Source organism: Notamacropus eugenii, chromosome 1, assembly GCF_028372415.1.
Source record: "Notamacropus eugenii isolate mMacEug1 chromosome 1, mMacEug1.pri_v2, whole genome shotgun sequence".
Lineage (NCBI taxonomy): Eukaryota > Metazoa > Chordata > Mammalia > Diprotodontia > Macropodidae > Notamacropus > Notamacropus eugenii.
Genome location: NC_092872.1, coordinates 516,180,471 through 516,197,979, shown reverse-complemented (window position 1 = coordinate 516,197,979; position 17,509 = coordinate 516,180,471). Strand labels below are relative to the sequence as shown.

General features: G+C 42.5%; 1 protein-coding gene across 7 annotated transcripts in view; it reads right to left on the bottom strand.

Moving 5' to 3' along the window:
- Positions 1-17,509, bottom strand: part of RIPOR3 (RIPOR family member 3) — a 114,656-nt gene that overhangs the window by 52,761 nt on the left and 44,386 nt on the right. Inside the window, exon 1 of one of the 7 annotated variants that reach the window (XM_072633568.1) lies at positions 7,706-13,201. The exons of 1 other annotated variant lie outside the window; for it this stretch is intronic. The gene's annotated coding sequence lies outside the window, so the exon portion shown is untranslated. Of the gene's footprint in view, positions 1-304; positions 418-2,280; positions 4,742-7,705; positions 13,202-17,509 lie in introns of those variants that run through there. 5 more of the 7 variants (XM_072633563.1, XM_072633559.1, XM_072633565.1 and 2 more) reach the window with 5 other exon arrangements.

The following is a 17,509-nucleotide window of genomic DNA, read 5'->3' as shown; positions in this document are numbered from 1 at the left end:
TACTCATCCCTCATCCTTTCAGGACCAGCTCAAACATCCTCCCACTTTATGTAAAATAATAATGATGGTGATAATAGCTCACATTTATAGAGTTCTTTAAGGTTTTCAAAGTGTTTTACAAAAATTCTCTCATTTGATCCTCACAACAACCCTGGGAGAGAGATGCTATTATTATCCCTATTTTATAGATGATGAAACTGAAGTAGGCAGTGGTTAAGTGACTTGCCCGGGGCCATACAGCTGGTAAGTGCCAGAAGCTGGATTTGAACTCAAGTCTTCCTGACTCCAGATCCAGGGTGCTAACCTCTTATTTTCCTGGCTGCTTCAGAGTATCCTCAGTCAGAGTCAATTGTTGCTATGGAAGATGATAATGATGGTGATGATGATTGTGTGTGAGTGTGAGTGTGTGTGTGTGTGTGAGAGAGAGAGAGAGAGAGAGAGAGAGAGAGAGAGAGAGAGAGAGAAGAGAGAGAGAGAGAGAGAGAGAGAGAGAGAGAGAGAGAGAGAGAGAGAGAGAGAGAAAGAAGTCAGAAGTTCTTCAATTAAAAGGAATGCAAGAGAAGTTGGACATCAGGGCCCTGCCAAACAGAGGAGCTTGAAAAACCTGCTTGTACAAACAGAATGACAAGTACAGCAAACAGATGCTAGGGGGCACCACAGTGGAAAAAAGCAGTGGACCTGGAGTCAGATAACAAGTCACTTAATCTCTGCCTCAAAAAAGCACTTAGCACAGTGTCTGGCAGTAGGTACTTCATAAACGCTTGCTCCTTTCCCATTGCCTTGCTCCCCTCTTTGGCCAGGTCAACCCCCTGATGCTGGTCTGATACCTGACCCCCAAATTCTTAGCCTCCTGCTAGAGTTTGGACTCAGCTGCAGATTCAACTAAATGGGCTTTGCCTCAGTCAAACTGAGACCTGTTGAAAGCCCTTAGCTTGAGAAGGCCTAGGGCCCCCACTGCATTCTGGGCCATTTCCAGTCGTCCTGATCCATATCTGGCCACTGGACCCAAATGGCCCTGGAGGAGAAAGGGCAACTGGTGACTTTGAACAGCCTTCTCTCCCTCAACTTCAATCCAATTTACTAGCTTGTCATGGCATCACCTTCTTGACATCATGGTCCTCATGGAGAACAAAGGACACACAACAACAAACCTATTGCCTCCGGCCATGGAAGGTTCTAGACCTCCCTCCGTGGCCCCCACCATCTGCATTCTCATACAGTTCTATTCTCATCTTGGCCCCTTCTTGCCCAGGAAAGCCCCAGCTGGAACTTGCCCCTGCAGAGAAGGCTTCGTTCAGCACCTCAGGACCCGCCTGGAGACAGTCCCCTTTCAGCTCCAGTGGTAACATCATTATACAATGAGAGCCACAAAGAACATTGGAGAGCAACCAATCCAGGCACTTCACTTTACAGAGGAGGAAAATAAGCCCAGAGTGAGGAAGTGATAACCAAGTACCCTCAGGATGACTTGGGCCAACATTGATCACTCTGAACTTCCACACTACCCTGCATTTGTACCACACAGACCAGTCCCAAATTGCCTATTACTTTTCTTCTATTCTCAGTTCCACACATTTTATACTTAGAGGTATCACAGTGTCTAGAGCCCTAGGCCTGGAGTCAGGAAGACCTGAATTTAAAGTCCTCAGATACTTACTAAATATGTGACCTTGGAGAAATCATTTAATCTCTATTTGCCTCAGTTTACTCATCTGTAAAATTAGGGTATTAGTAGCATCTACTTCAAAGGATAGGAACAGGCAGTTCTCAGATGAAAACATTAAAGCTATCTATAGTCATGTAAAAAATGCTCTAAATCACTATTGATTAAAGAAATGCAAATTAAAACAACTGTGATGTACCACAGCACACCCATCAGACTGGCTAATATGAAAAAAAAGAAAATGAAAAATGTTGGAGAAGATGTGAGAAAACTGGAATACTAATTTATTGTTGGTGGAGTTGTGAAGTGATCCAACCGTTCTGGAGAGCAATTTGGAACTGTGCTCAAAGAGATATAAAACTGTGTACACCCTTTGACCTAGCAATACCACTACTAGGTCTGTAACCCAAAGAGATCATAAAAAAGGGAAAAGCCCCCCACATGTACAAAAATATTTATAGCAGCTCTTTTTGTGGTGGCAAAGAATTGGAAATTGAAGAAATGTCCATCAATAGGGGAATGGCTGAACAAGTTGTGATATACCAATGTAATGGAATACTATTGTTCTGTAAGAAATGATGAACAGGCAGATTTCAGAAAAACAAAGAAAGACTTACATGAGCTGATGCTGAGCAAAATGAGCAGAACCAGGAGAACAATGTCCATGGTAATAGTAACACTGTGCAATGACCAATCCTGATAGACTTAGCTCTTCTCAGTAGTACAATAATCTAAAAAAATTACAAAAGACTCACTATGCAATATGCTATCCACATCTAGAGAAAGAACTATGGAGTCTGAATGCAGATGGAAGTATAATCTTTTCTCTTTCTTTTCTTTCTCAGGGTTTTTCCCATTTGTACTGATTCTTCTTTCACAACATGACTAATGTGGAAATATGTTTAATATGATTATATATGACAATATGATATCCTATATCAGATTGCATACCATCTTGGGGAGGGAGGGAAAGAAAAATTTAGAACTCAAAATTTTATAAAAGTGAATGTTGAAAACTATCCTTACATGTAATTGGAAAAAAAATAAATAGTATTAAGAAAAATTTTTTTAAAAATAGTAGCACCTACTTCTCAGGGTTGTTGTGAGGATCAAACAACACAATGTTTGTAAAATCCCTAGGACAGTGTCTGGCACACGTAGAAACCATGTAAATATGAGCTATTGTTATTGTTCAGTCCTCCACTAAACTTATTTAACCCCACACAGGCCCAGAATCGTGTCTTTTCCTTCTCTTGTCTCCATCATAGTAACTGGCATAGCGCTACCTAATGATAATAATATTAATAATAACATTAATGATAAACTGCCATTTATAAAGCCCTTTAAAGTATGTAAAGTGCTTATACACACTCATGAAATACATATTTCGTTTGAGACTCATAACAACCCTCTAAGGTAAGTATGTAGTAGGAATTCAACAAATGGTGACTGAATGAGTATCTCCATTTAAGGCAGTGACCACATTTCTCTGCTACATGGGAAGGCCAGGCCTTCCCACCACAAACAGCCATCAGCAAGTATTTATTAAGCACCAGGTATGAAAAGGCAAACATGAAATAACCTCTGCCCTCTGGGGGTTCTTATTCCTTATCCACCCCAGTGACTTAACAAGGCAGTGAAAAAAGCTCTAAGCAGCCATTCCTATTACCATTCTGTTTTCAAACCAATAGCTTAGATTGCATCCTCAGATGTTAAATTAGCAGAGGAGTGGGAGAAGAAAAATCGCCTTGTGGTGTCCTCTGGTCCTCCTGACCTTCCCTCTGCTAAGGGAGCTGTCTGTCAGTCAACATCAGGCCAGTCATCAATAATACAACAACCAATTAAAGCAACTGCTGGTTAGCCTAAGGCTGACTGACAATTCAGTCAACTAGTGACTAGATAGGAAGGAGGAGTCTCCTTCCTCTCTGTATGTGCCCAAAGCCATTTCTGGGGCACCACTGTATAAAATTCCTACTTATGATTCTGAGGTAGTATACATGGCAGATGGGTGGGCAAGCACCACCACCCTGAATTATTACCCTTAACAGACCTGGGCCCACATCAACCCATCCTTTTCAATTCAACAAATATATATCAAGTGAGAAGCAGTGCAGTAGAAGATAGACAGCTGGATTTGAAGTCAGAAAGATCTAAGTTCAAGTCTCACTTCTGACACCTATTGGCTATATGACTCAGGATAAATCACTTATCTGGTCTGACCATGTCACATCTCCCTCCACCCCCACTGGATAAACTCAAGTGGCTCCCTATCACTTCCAGGATCAAATAGAAAATCTTCTGGCATTCAAAACCCTGGCTTCCTTCCTACCTTTCCAGTCTTCTTATGCCCTACTCACCTCCAACTACCTCTGCTATCCAGGGACAGTGGCCTCTTGATCGTTTTTCACATAAGACACTCTGTCTCCCAACTTGAGTGTTTTTATTGGCTGAAATTCACCTCATGCCTGAAATTCTCTCCCTCCTCATCTCCACCTCCTGGACTTCCTGGTTTTCTTGAAGTCTCACCTTAAATCCTACCTTAAGCAAGAAGCCTTTCCTAATCTCCTTCCCCACTCCCTAGTTTTCCTTATCAACCACTTCCTGACCCCCTCACCTCTACAATTTCCCTCGGGGATGTATCTCCAAGACTTTCAGCTTTTTCCTACACTGGGCAGTTCACAGTTCTCCAGCCTAGGTCTCTGTCCCCACTGACTTCTGAGTGGTCAGACCTGGCACTGGCTGTGTACTGTGCTCTTTCCCTCAGGTTTAGCGGAGTGCTGCACAGCCCTCTCACCCCTCACATGAACGGGTGTAGGGGTAGGCTTTTGATAGGTCTGCTAGTGCAGACTTGAGTGGGAAGTGAAGAAGGGGTGCTAAGCAAACCCAGGGTCAGTGTCCTGGACCTTGGAAACAGCTGAGGTTGCTTTATCTTTGGTGCATAATTTCTATTTTGGAGAGGTTTGAGACACTGTGGGGATCAGAGAAAATGTCTAGTCTACCATCTTGTTGCTCATGTAACCCAGAAATCTTCCAATCCCCCTTAAAGCTAGTATTTTTTCTCTGTTGATTATCTCCAATTTATTATATATTATATATGTATTTTATATGTTTATATACTGTTATTTATAAATATAATATACAAGATATTATTTACATAATATATTGGTTATATTTGCATTTTATATGTATATATTATATAATATTTATAAACATAGGGCACATAAGATATTATTTATACACTGTTTATATATAACATGTTTTATATGTATATATTATATGCTGTGTTATTTATAAATACATTACATGATAAATAAGATGAGTTATATATTGTTTATATGTAATATATATATTTTATAAGTATATATTATATATACTGTTATTTATAAATATATATAAACATATGATAGATAAATATATTGTTTGTATGTATTTATATATATCATATACTGTTACTTATAAATATATTCTATGACAAATAAGATATTTACATTAAATATTGTTTACATATGTATTTTATATGTACATATTATATACTATATTATGTATAAATATCTGGTAAATAAGATATTATTTCTATAATATGTTATTCATATATAATATTGTATATGTACATACAGTTTGTACATAGTTATTTGCATATTATCTCCCCCATTAGACTGTGAACTCCTGGAGAATAGGAACTGTGTTTTGCCTTTGTCACAAAGAAGGCACTTGTTGACTTACTGACAACCTTTCAGTGACCCAGGTAACTCTCTAAAAATATAAATTCCTGAGCCACAGAAGATATGCATTAGCAAAGGGAGTTCCCTCATGGAGGAGTTCCCCATATCAGCGAAATCACAAGGCTGAACAAAAATTATTAAGCATCTACTAGGTTCCAGGCACCTCTCTTCCTTGTCCTTGCTCTCCCTTTGAGTATCTGAGATGTGTCAAGGTCTAGGTTCTTTGGGGGCTCATCCGTGTCCACAGAGAGCCCCACCACACAAATCCAGCCCTGCACATTCATTCTGCAGCTCTGTTAAGAGACCTAGACAGAAGGCTGTCATCATAAGCTGTTGCAAAATTTCCCAACTTTCCATCCTCTGGAGAAGATTCTATTTGATTTCCTCTTGGGGGAGGAGTGGTTAGATGGATTGAATGATTCTTCCTCAGATATTATTTCTGTTTTGACCTATGGGTCCCACCCAGACCTTTTCACTTGGAAAACAAAATGGCTCCTCCAGCTTTGGCCCTAAAGCACCTTTTCACCTCGGGAAAAAGGCCCAGGGAGTCTGTGAGGGTGGGAACCAATTGGGAAGGGAAAGAAGTTTGCAAAACAGGTTCAGGGCACTCCCTGCCCTTGCCTTCCCCTTTTGGATGACTTTCAGGGGAGTTTTTGGTAGCATCCTTTTGGCTTATCACATCCTTTGGCTGCACAAAGGTTTTCAAGACTCCAAGGGAGATTTGAGGAAGAAGAGGTTTCCCAGTCTGATGTAAATCTCTCCTTCCTTGCCAAAAGAGCCCCTGACCCCCCAAAAAAAGCTTTAGGTGAGGGTGAGCCCCACTGGCCAATCTGGAGGGAAATGAGGTTCCTGGTTCTCAAGGGCAAAGAGGGTGACTGACCCTACTCCTCAGGGACTGCAGGAACATCACTTTGCTGTGGCCATCTGGCCAAGAGCAGAGGAAAAGTGATATGGCTGGCTGATAAACACCCATCAGGAGTCTCACCCCAAAGGCCCAGCTAAGGTACAATGGCAGGGCAGGGGAGAAGGAAGGAGGAGAATAGCTCCTGAAATGAACCCCTACCCCGACTTGTAGCTGGGGAGGGGACAAGCTGGGAGCTGGCCAGGCTGGAAATGTGGCGGACTGGGGAAAATAGGCTCTACCCCATCCCACTGCTGGGCCCCTGTGCTGCATGCGTTTCTGGTTTAGGAACTTTTGCATGTGTTGGAAACTTTAGGCCTGGCGCCCACGGGCTCTTGGAGAACTAAAACACTTCCTGAAGCTCAGCTGCTTGGCAAGACAGCCCCCCAGCCTCCCCCTCCTCTTGCTTTGGAAGAAGCTGGACTGGAGCAGCCTAAGCTCCAGCTGATCCTCACTCATTAACTGTTGCAATCAAACCCCAGGCAGGCAAGGCTGACCAAGTTTCTCACTGCAGCCTGGGATCCTTAAAATCTAGTATTCACCACAGGCTGGGGCAAGGATGCCAGCCTGATGAAGAGTCAGTTAAGAGCCAGAGTCCATCACCCCAAACCACCCAAAGGTCACAGAAGGTTAGAACTGAACGAAATCATAAAACAGGCAATGTGGATTGTCAGAACTGGAAACAACAGCAAGACACAATGTCAGAGTTAGAAAAGAGATATTTGAACATGGAACACAGAATGTCAGGCCTGAGGAGGACTTTAGGACATAGAATATCAGAAGTGGAGGAGATCTTAGGATGCAGAATTTCAGACCTGAAGCAGGCCTTAAAACACAGAAATGGAGAACTGTATGAAAGCAGACTGGTTCAGTGGGGGAGAAATGGATTTAGGAGTCAGAAGACCCAAGATCAAATCTCACCTCTGCTCCTTCCTACCTATGTAGCTTTGGGCAAATTGTTTCACCACTCTGGCCTCCCCATCTTTAAAATGAGAGGGGTGGACTCGGTGGCCTCTAAAGTCGCTTCCATTTCTAAACCTATGACTCCGTGAAAGAAACCTTAAGACACTTAATATATAAAATTTCAGAACCGCGAAATCCCATAGAACACAGAATAGTCAGAACCAGGAAGGCCTTAGAGACCACCCCCCTCATTTTACAAACAAGGAATTTGAGGCTGAAAGAGAAAGGAATTGACTGACTCCAAGTCTCACACTGGGGTGGCCCAGAACTGGGAGTACAGCTCAGTTTTCCTAGACCTCTAATTTTTTCTACTAATACACACCAACTTTAGAAAGAAGGGGTATCTCCATGGTTCTCTATTCAGCACCCCTGAATTGAGAGAAATATTAGCATTCTGTCTAAACTTCCCCACTGCCCTGAACAGCCAAAGGGTATAAAACATGCAGCTTCCCAAACCTTGACCCGGTGGCTGGAGCAGAGCCAGCTTAGCACTGATTTCCTGATGTCAGCCGGCTTACTTGATGCTTCCTCTCTGGCCTCTGCTTGGTGGGGGAGCAGGAGCTCTAACTGAGGCAGGCTTTGGAAAGCTTGTGACCAGTCCAGAATAACCTCAAAGAGGAGGGGATGGGGGGAGGGGGGAGGGGAGAAGGTTACATCAACTGCACGTGCTCTTAAAAGAGAAAGCATCAGCTGAATGCATGAAGCTTCTGGCCCATTCTCTCGGGTCAGAACAGACAGATCTGTAAGGGAGTCAAGGGAAAGAAAACAAGTCCTCTTGCTTACCCAGCCAGGGACATATGCAAACAAAGACCCTTATGCAGTCTGTGTAAGAGCTGTAGAAAAGGCCTCTAGGCTGTTTCTTCCCCAAAGGCACTGTCCTGGACTCCTCTGGGGTGCCACCTGGAAAAGGAGGTTGGCCCGGCGCAGCTGTGGCTGGCACCACTCACTGGCAGCCCAGTCTGGCCGACGATCTACAAGACTCGACTTCTTTCCTTCCTCCTGCCAAATAACCTGCAATTTCAGAGGTGGTGATGCTTCTAAGTTTAACACTGCCTCCTGGGCCTGGGTGGTTCTGCTGCCTCATTCCCTCATTTAGGGCTTGTTTTAGAAGTTCAAATACAACCACAGTTGAATTTACTTGCAAGTCTTTCCAAAATAGCTTTTCAGTTTAGCACAAAAGGAAACTGTAAAATAGCCCAAGACAAGGAATGTGAATCTGGGAATGGGATTACGGTCCTTGCTTCAAGGCTGCCCTTGGAGAATCACTGAGTGAGGAGGGCTATTAAAAATCAGGGAGACCAAGCCCCTCATTTTGAAGATGAGGAGCCTGAGATCCAGAAAGTGCAAAGTGGCCACAAAACTAATGTTTAGTAGAGCAAGACTTAGAACCTAGGTTTACTGACTCCAGAGGGTCAGAGTTCTTTTTCCAAAGACCTGCAAAATCTTGTCTTCTCCTTGCTCTAAAGGATAAAGACATCTTAGCAGTCGCAGGGTCGCAGGGTCCATCTACCCTCCTCATGTTACAGATGAGGAAAGTGAAGCTCTGAGACATAAGGGGGCCTATCCAAATTCAGACAGGGAGTAAGCGACAGAGCCGGGATTAGAATCCCCCAAATCCTCTGATTCCAAACCCATTGCTCTTTTCACTGTATCTGACTGGGTCTGAAGCTCATTAATCTAGCATTGACCAAATTTATGAGATGGGAAACCTGGATGAATTTCCCATCTTAGCACTGCTATGTCAAATTCAACTACAGCTACGCTGAAGGCACCTCCATTCTGCTTGCTTAATCCAAACCTGGCAATCAGCAGCAACAGTACACTCTAAAGAGAAATCAGGCTTCACTGATGGGGACTTCTGGAAAGCAAATACCTTACATTTCTAGAGGAATTTTAGGTTCCCAAAGCCTTTTCCTCATAGCCATCCAGTGAGGTGAATTAGGCAAGAATCAGTGTCCCCATTTTATAGATGAGGAAACTGAGATACAGACTGGGGAAGAAAAATCTGGAACTGGATGTGGAAACAGGGTTCATATCCTGTACCCTTAATGAATGGCTTTGAGTAAATCACTTCTACTCTTTGGGCCTCAGTATATTCATCTGTAAAATAAAGAAGCTAGACTAAATAATTGCTAAGGTCCCTTTGAACTCTAAAGCCCATGATTCTCAGGGCAGTTAGATGATGCAGTGGATGGAGTGCTGGCTTGGAATCAAGAAGACTCATCTTCCTGAGTTCAAATCTGGCCTCAGAAACTTACTAGCTGTGTGACTCTGAGCAAGTCACTTAACCCAGTTTGCCTTGGTTTCCTCATCTGTAAAATGAGCTGGAGAAGAAAATGGCAAATCATTCCAGTATCCTTGCCAAGAAAACCCCAAATGAGGTCACAAAGAGTCAGACACAACTGAAACACCTAAATAACAAGAACAAAAATCCTATGATTCTCTATTCTGGAATCATGAGTCCACCACATCTTTGGATACCAAACCCAAAACCCTTTCTACTACAGTCTACTCCCTGACCTGAACAGGGAAAGCTCTATGATTTAGAGCTCAGCTAATCCAAATCCCTCATTTTTCAGATGAATAAAATGAGGGTTAGAAAGATAACATGAATCATCCACACAGCTACATCATTACACCATGCTGCCTCTGCCCTAGAGAATGTGAAGAGGCTGGAGGTGAAGGTCATTTAAGTTCAGGATTAGATGTGAGCTACGCCCAACACACTTGCATGCCCGAGCCAGGGAGACAGAAGAACATACATTGCTGTTAGAAAAAGGGCCAATATCTCCCTAACTGATTAGAATTATGAGGGAGCCAAGACTTCAAGATCAACACTGGTGTTTCCCCAGGAGGAGACATAGAAAGCTGCTTCTTTTTCTTCTTATTTATTATTATTATTCATTAGAATTATTATTTTAGCAATCCCCTCTCTCTTCTTGTGGCCCTTTCTCTTTCCTTAGTGCTCTCACGTGGTCCTCTTCATTGATTCACTGACTCAATCATTCATTCTACAGCATTTATAAAGTGCCTATTATGTGCAGTGTGTTACATCTACAAAGACAAGTAAAGAACAATTAATAAATTAATGAAATTTTGTTAGATGGGCAACTCAGATAACTCAGCCTTAAGTATACATTTATTGGAAAAATACTACAAATCAGCTGAGTCCAGTATTTAACAGGAGGAGGAAAGCTGGTTACAATACCTTTACTCCTTTAACTTCTCTTAGAAAAAAAAAGGCTCATTTTTTAATGTCAGTTCTCAAGCTGAGTTGTTGTATGCCTGGGAGTCATGGAACACTGCTGTTTACAAATAATTCTTTTCTTTTTGACACCAGGTCTTCCCATCTCCTTCGGGCTGGAAAAGTAACTAATTCCACTACTGATTAGCTCAGAAGTTTTAACATGCTCCATTTTTCCAAGTTGGGCCCACTCACCACTCCTAGTCAGGCTGGTAGACCTCTGCTCCCAATGGCTCACCATATTTGTGCCACATTTTATTGGACACCCAATCAATTTTAGCCTTAATTCAGCTCAGAATTCCTGAACTCAAGTGATCCATCAGCCTCAACCTTCCCCAGTATCAGGGATTACATATGCATACTACCTCACCTAGGCTCTACAAAGAATTACAAATAACTATCCCATAGGGAACAATGGCGGATTGTGAGCAGGCTGCATTATAAAACAAATAAGGAAAGGATGTATTCTTGAAAAAGAAGGTGGGCTGGTCATGTGAACAAGAGGGAAGGAGAAGAGGTGGAAGTGTATGTGCTTCAATGATGACCTTGAAATATCAGGAAATAAAGGAAGCCCTTCAGCATGCTGGGTTATGGGAGGAAATGTCTGAGTGATACATGATGGTCAAGAATGGGTGTATAAAAATCTACATTATTAGGAAGAACATCCAAATCTGCCATGTTTGAGATCTAAGGAGGAAATCTACCCGGGAATTTTTATATTTTATTAGTCTATAAGCTTCCGTAGGTCAGAAACTGTCTTTTTTTTTTCACCTTTCACCTTTCCCTAGCACCACACCTTGCACTCCTTTTTTAGATCCAGACCTATGATCTCATCAGTGGAAAGAACCCATTCAGGTGGAAATTCATCACATTGATGCAGATGAACAACTCCTTTGTAACTTAGCCTTAGAAATCTGGCCACAGCACTGAGAGGTTGCTACTCAATGTTGACCCCACAATTAGTATTCTGCAGAGGTTGTTGGATTTGCAACCCAATCTTCCTGGCTCCAAAATACTGCCTCTCATCTTACACACAGTAGGTGTTTAATAAATGTTTGTCACATTTGGAAGCAGAACTAGGAAGAAGCTCATGCTTAAGGCTAATTGCCAAAGGTGAAAATTCAAGGCAAATTATCCCTTGAGTGAAGGAAATATTTGAGGATAGAAGGACTGAACTTTCTAGTGTCCTTCCAATTGGACCCATATAGGGAATCCCCTATTTTATTCTTGTTGAGGGTCACTGGGTCATTGGAAGCAATGGAGGTGTTGACTGAAATAGAAGGAAAGATCTCCAAAGGCTTGTCTCAGCAAATTTTTGGTCCCATAAAAGAATCTGTGGTTCTGTGAGGATTGACTAGTTAGTTCCCTACCCCCATGCTATTATCCTGGGACTGAAAGGCATGTTGGGACTTAAATACAAACTCCCTGAAAACCAGATTGTTAAAGCCAGGGACTGTGAGAGAATTCAGGAAGGGCCTCCTTAACCTTCATTTACCAAAAAACATAAACAGACCTTTAGCAGGGATGGTGGTCCCCTCTATCTATAGGCCCCACATAGTACCAGAGGCTGCCTATGCTTAAAATTCATGGCTGACCTTTGACACTTGAGCCCTACAAAGTAAATAATGATAAAAAATAACAGGAAAAGAGAGAAATAATCCCTTACCTATTGGTAGTACTTTCACATACATTAACTCATGCAGTTCTTACAGCAATACTATAATGTACAGAACTCTAGTGTTTGAGCCAGAAAGGACTTTAAGACAGAATACAGCATATCTGAGCTGGGATGGACTTAGATGGGATGAACTAGAATGTCAGAACTGATAGGCTCTTAGGACATGGAATGTTGGAACTGGAAGAAGATTAGAACCTGGGATGTTAGAGCAGTAAGGAGTTTTAGATATCGTAGAGTATAGCGCTCTCATTTTAAGGATGAGAAATTAACTTATAAAGAAGGGAAATCACTTGTCTAAGATAATATAACTAGTCAAATAACAAAGTTGGGACTCAAAGCCAGGTCTCTTGATTCCCAGTTTCAGTGTTCCTTCCTAAAATCTGAGCGAATTTCTTCTATTCTTTTTCAGAGTAATGCTAGTACATCCTGAGGGAGGAAGGAAGAGTTCTCTCCAAAAAGAGAAAGGTAAGATAGAAGCAAGGAAAGAAGGGGGAAGGAATGGGAAGAAAGAAAGAAAGGAAGAAAGGAAGGAAGAAAGGAAGGAAGGAAGGAAGGAAGAAAGGAAGGAAGGAAGAAAGAAAATGTTAATGTGAAAGAATGTACTTGGTTTTGTTAGGTAAAAGTGACACTGATTTTTCTAAAAATATTTGGAACATGTTTTTTAAACTATTTATGAATACCCTGATAATTATACCTAGGAAAGTAAAGTGTAAACGCATCCTACCACTAATTGAACCCTAGGTGTTTTGCTTCAAGAAAATTGAAAGCAATTTCCAGCTCATTATAGAATGAACTTTTTTACTGAGAACAGTGGGTCTCTGATTGTCCTGCCTGTATTATCCCCCATGAGTTGAGATCCGTGTGTTCTCTTTCTCTGTCTCTCTCTCCCTCTGCAGTAACTGGCTCTATTTCTCTGCCACTAACTGGCCTCAGTTTCTTTCCCTGTAAAGTGAGGGGATTGGTCTAGAATTCATAGATTCCAAAAGTGGGTGATACCATCCCCTGGGGGAATGATGGGGTTGGGGGGGTGGGAGGTAAGGGGCACTAGTAGCCTCAGGTGATGCAAATTTCAAAAAAAAAAAAAAACATTAAAAGGTTAAAGAAAGTATATTTCCAGGGTGGGCACTGAGTATTTTTTTATAGGGGATGATAGGCCAAATAAGTTTGGGAATCTTTGGATGATCTCCAAGTTCTCTTTCAGCTCTATAGTGCCATGACTCAATGACTCTAACCCAGATCCTGAACTCTTCTTTTGATGGCACATAATAGTGCAAAGATGATCCTGGGATCTCGAAATCTATGCCATCAAGTCCTGAGCTCTAGAAGGACCTTCCAAGTTGAAGAGTATAATTCAGAGCTAGACTATGTGTCTGTGTCCCAGGAACCAGACTAGCTAAATACACAGAGGCTCATCACCAGAAGATGAGTCAGGAAGCTATTTTTTTTTTCATCCATAGCAACTCATAAAGATTGTCTAAGGCTCAGTATGGGTCAAAGAATAGATTGATATTGAAATTATAGGTCCTTGAAGCAATGAAGCAAATGGTCAGGGAAGAACCCCTATCCTAGGCTTTCCGTATTCCTGTGATAGAATGGGACTTAGAATTTTAGAACTAGAATGATCACAGCTCAGCCAATCAGAGTTCTGGAGCTAAAAATGACCTTCAAAGTCATCTAGTCCAACCCCTTCACTTTCCAGATGAGGAAACTGAGGATGACACATTAAGTGACTTGCCCAAGGTCAACCAGGTAGTAGATGTCAGAGCTAAGATTCATACTAATGTCCAGGGAGGGACTCTTCTCACTGTACCATGCTGTCCTCCAGTCTCCCTTAGGCCTTGAAGTCAGGTCTCCTGCCTCTCTGCACCATACTATGCAGTTTTGCCTTTTCTATCAATCTTCCACAATCATTAGCACCTGCTAACTGTGTATTCAGTGCTATGCTAGTTGTAGAGAATATAGATGATATAGAGTAGGGCTTCTTAAAGAAGCCCACTCAGAACCCCTTCAGCACTTCTTAAACTGTGGACCTTAACCCCATATGACGTTGCAACCCACAGTTTAAGAAACACTGCTAGAGAAGGATGAGACATAGTTAAGATGATAAGACTTACATACAAAAAAATTAGAAAGCAATGCAGAGCAGCATGCAATTGGTACTATATCACATCATATAAAGATGGTATGTACTGGAGGTATAGTTCAGAAAATGAGAGCTGGATGAGGAAAATCTCATTGAGCTGGGCCTCGTAGAATGCGTAGAAAACCAGGATAAGGCATTCCAGGCAGTTGGAAGGGCAGGCGATCAGCGTGCATCAGGTGTGTGCAGGAGACAAAGAGAAAGGACAGACAGCTCTAAGCCGCAGTCCTGCCAGCCACCAAGTCTGGGTCTAATTCATGCCCTCTCTCCCCTGCCTCTTTTTGCCCTGGAATCTTTCTCTGTAGGTTCTTTCTGCAGCAGGAGGAGGAAGGAGGCTCCAGACTGTTTTCATTCTTTAGTCCAATACAAAGAAACTACCAGAAGAATCTTGAGGCGGTTTTAATTATATTTTTGGCACATTTAGCACAGCTTCCCTTAACTTCGCCCTGGTGGAGGAATGCCATCAGATTCCTAGGTTTAGTCCTCAGCTGCCCTGATGGGGGAGGAGTGAGATTTATGTCTCATGGTCCTATCAAGCCTTTGCTCACTCCTCTCAGGGGCAGCTGAGGACTAACCCTCAACAACAGACCACAGAGAAGTCTCTGGCTTGCAGATTGGTGTTGACAGAGTAGCCACCAGCCAGGAGAAAAGCTAGAGGGGAAGTCCTGATAACAATAGCAACATGGTAGCACACCTTACTTTTATGGAGCAGTTGATACTTTTCAAGGCACTTTCACATCTGTTATTTCAAAATGACAACAGCCCTTGTGAAGAGGCAAGACTGCCACAATTGGTCCTATTTTTCAGATGGGGCAACTGAGACCCAGAGAAATGGAAGCAGCCAATACAGTACAGACTGACAGGGCAAAGGGCTAGGAGTTGGGAGGCTGGAGTTCTAGTCCAAGCTCTATTACCTGTGTGACCTTGGACAAGTCATATGCACTCTTTACCCCTCAATTTCCTCAACAGAAAATGAAAGGATTGTTCTCTAAGACCCCTCAGCTCTCCAATTCTGTGATTTTATGACTTGCCTAAGGGCAGCTAAGACTAGGTCTCTAGAGGTAAGCCTGATGCTAATGCTCTTCCCACCATACCACCCTGCCTCCTTACCCCAAATGGCTGGGCTTGGGGGTGGGAGGAAGCATCCACTCACACACCCAGAGGACATTCTGGAGATGAAGGAGAAGGGAGAGCCTTTCCTCCTCACTCTCTTTCATGCTGTGTTCTCCTATCATATGTGACTACATCTCTCTCTAAAACTACATCCTGGCCTGGAGACAAGGGAATTCCCTATCTCTTCTTTAGCTCTGCCTGTGACTGTTACCTCCCAACTTATGGGTGAACAGGCAGTTCAGGACTAACAAAGGTGCACTTTCTTCTAATAGAGGGTTCTTCTGCCCAGGGGAAGAATATAAGGTGTGGGCCTTCTGCAGCCCCCTAGCTCCCCCTTCATACTGATGCCTTTCCTCTGTGGATTATCTCCAATTCATGCTGTATACAGCTTGTTTGTTCATAGCTGCTTCCATATCATTTCTCCAATAAGTATGTTGAGATTCTTGACAGCAAGGACTGTCTTTTACTTTTCTTTGTATCTCTAGCACTTAGCACAGTCCTGGCACATAAATAAGTACTTAATAAATACTTGTTGACTTAACCAGACTAGACTTTGATAATCTCCACCTCCCCTCCCTATACACACACACACACACACACACACACACACACACACACACACACACTCTCTCTCTCTCTCTCTCTCTCTCTCTCTCTCTCTCTCTCTCTATCTATCTATCTATCTATCTTTCTCTCTCTCTCTCTCTCTCTCTCTCTCTCTCTCTCTCTCTCTCTCTCTCTCTCTCTCTCTCTCTCTCTATTCCAAACCTGGCACCCTGAACTTTTAGAACCAAGCCCCAAGCAATGGAATGTGGCAGGCTCCCACACCAACCTCTCTTAGGGGTTCTCTGGCCAGGAGAGAAACCCCGGGTGTGTATACTGCCAAGCTAGTTCCTGTTAGCTAACAGAGGCTTTTTAACGAGGGGGAAAAAATGCAAGGACCCAAGGAGAGATAAACCATCTGTTCTTCCCAATGTAAACTATTTACAAGTGACAAATCAGGCCAGCTTGCTCTCCTCATTTCTCTTTCTCTAGCAAGATGTGCTTGATCACATTCTATATGATTTCCTTTCCCTACATTTGTCTTTTAGAAATGGTGGCCTGGCCCAGACATCCAGGATCCACCCCAGCCCCCAGGGCACAAGTCAAGTCCCTCCTTTAGGCAGAAGAGTTTCTATTAATTATAGCTAGGAAATTTAACTCTTCAAAGCCTTTCCTGCCACACTCAGCAATTCCTCAACTAAGCTTTGCTGTCTGGGTATACTACATTTAAACTAAACTGAATATGCTGAATCTCTAACTTGTAGGATTGATCAAAAAGGGAGCCAGATCATTTTATATAAGCTAAAGCTTTGAATGTAAATAATTTTTAGACTAGAAATCTGAAATGACATGTTAGGAGGTGAGATCTACTGGCAAAGTAACATCCCAAACTTGGCTTTATCATTCATTGCAAGTATGTTGACAAAAGGAGATGTAACACAAAATTCTCAGAGTTTGGACTGTGGACTTAGGGCACATTCAGGATTGGGGAACATTCCTATGGCCTGCAAGTATGGAAGAGGACTGTTGTTGTTTGTCCTTTGTTCTCCAAGAGGACCAGGACATCTGGGAGGTGATGTCACTACATGCAAGTGAATTGGATTTAAGTGAGCAGGGCTGTCCAGTCACCAGTCTCACTTTCTTCTCTGTAGTTGTCTGAGCAGATGTGGATCAGTACAACTGGAGATGGCCCCAGAGACCCTGGCCTTTAAAAGCTAAGGTCTTCTCCAGATCTCAGTTTGATTGAATAGAAGAGGAAGTCTATAATGGAAGGGAGATCATAGGATCATTGACTTAGCACAGTGTCTGGCACATAATAGATGCTAAATAAATGTTTATTGATTAACTGATGTTTGATTTAAAGTCAGAAGGGACCTCAGAAGTCATCAAGTTCAATCCTCTTATTTTACAGATATGGAAATCGAGACACAGTGAAATTAAGTGTCTTTTTCAGGTTCACACAGCTGGTCAGTATTTCAGGTGAGTTTCCAATCCATTCCTTTCAGGGGTAACTAGGTAGTACAGTACATATAGCAATAGCCC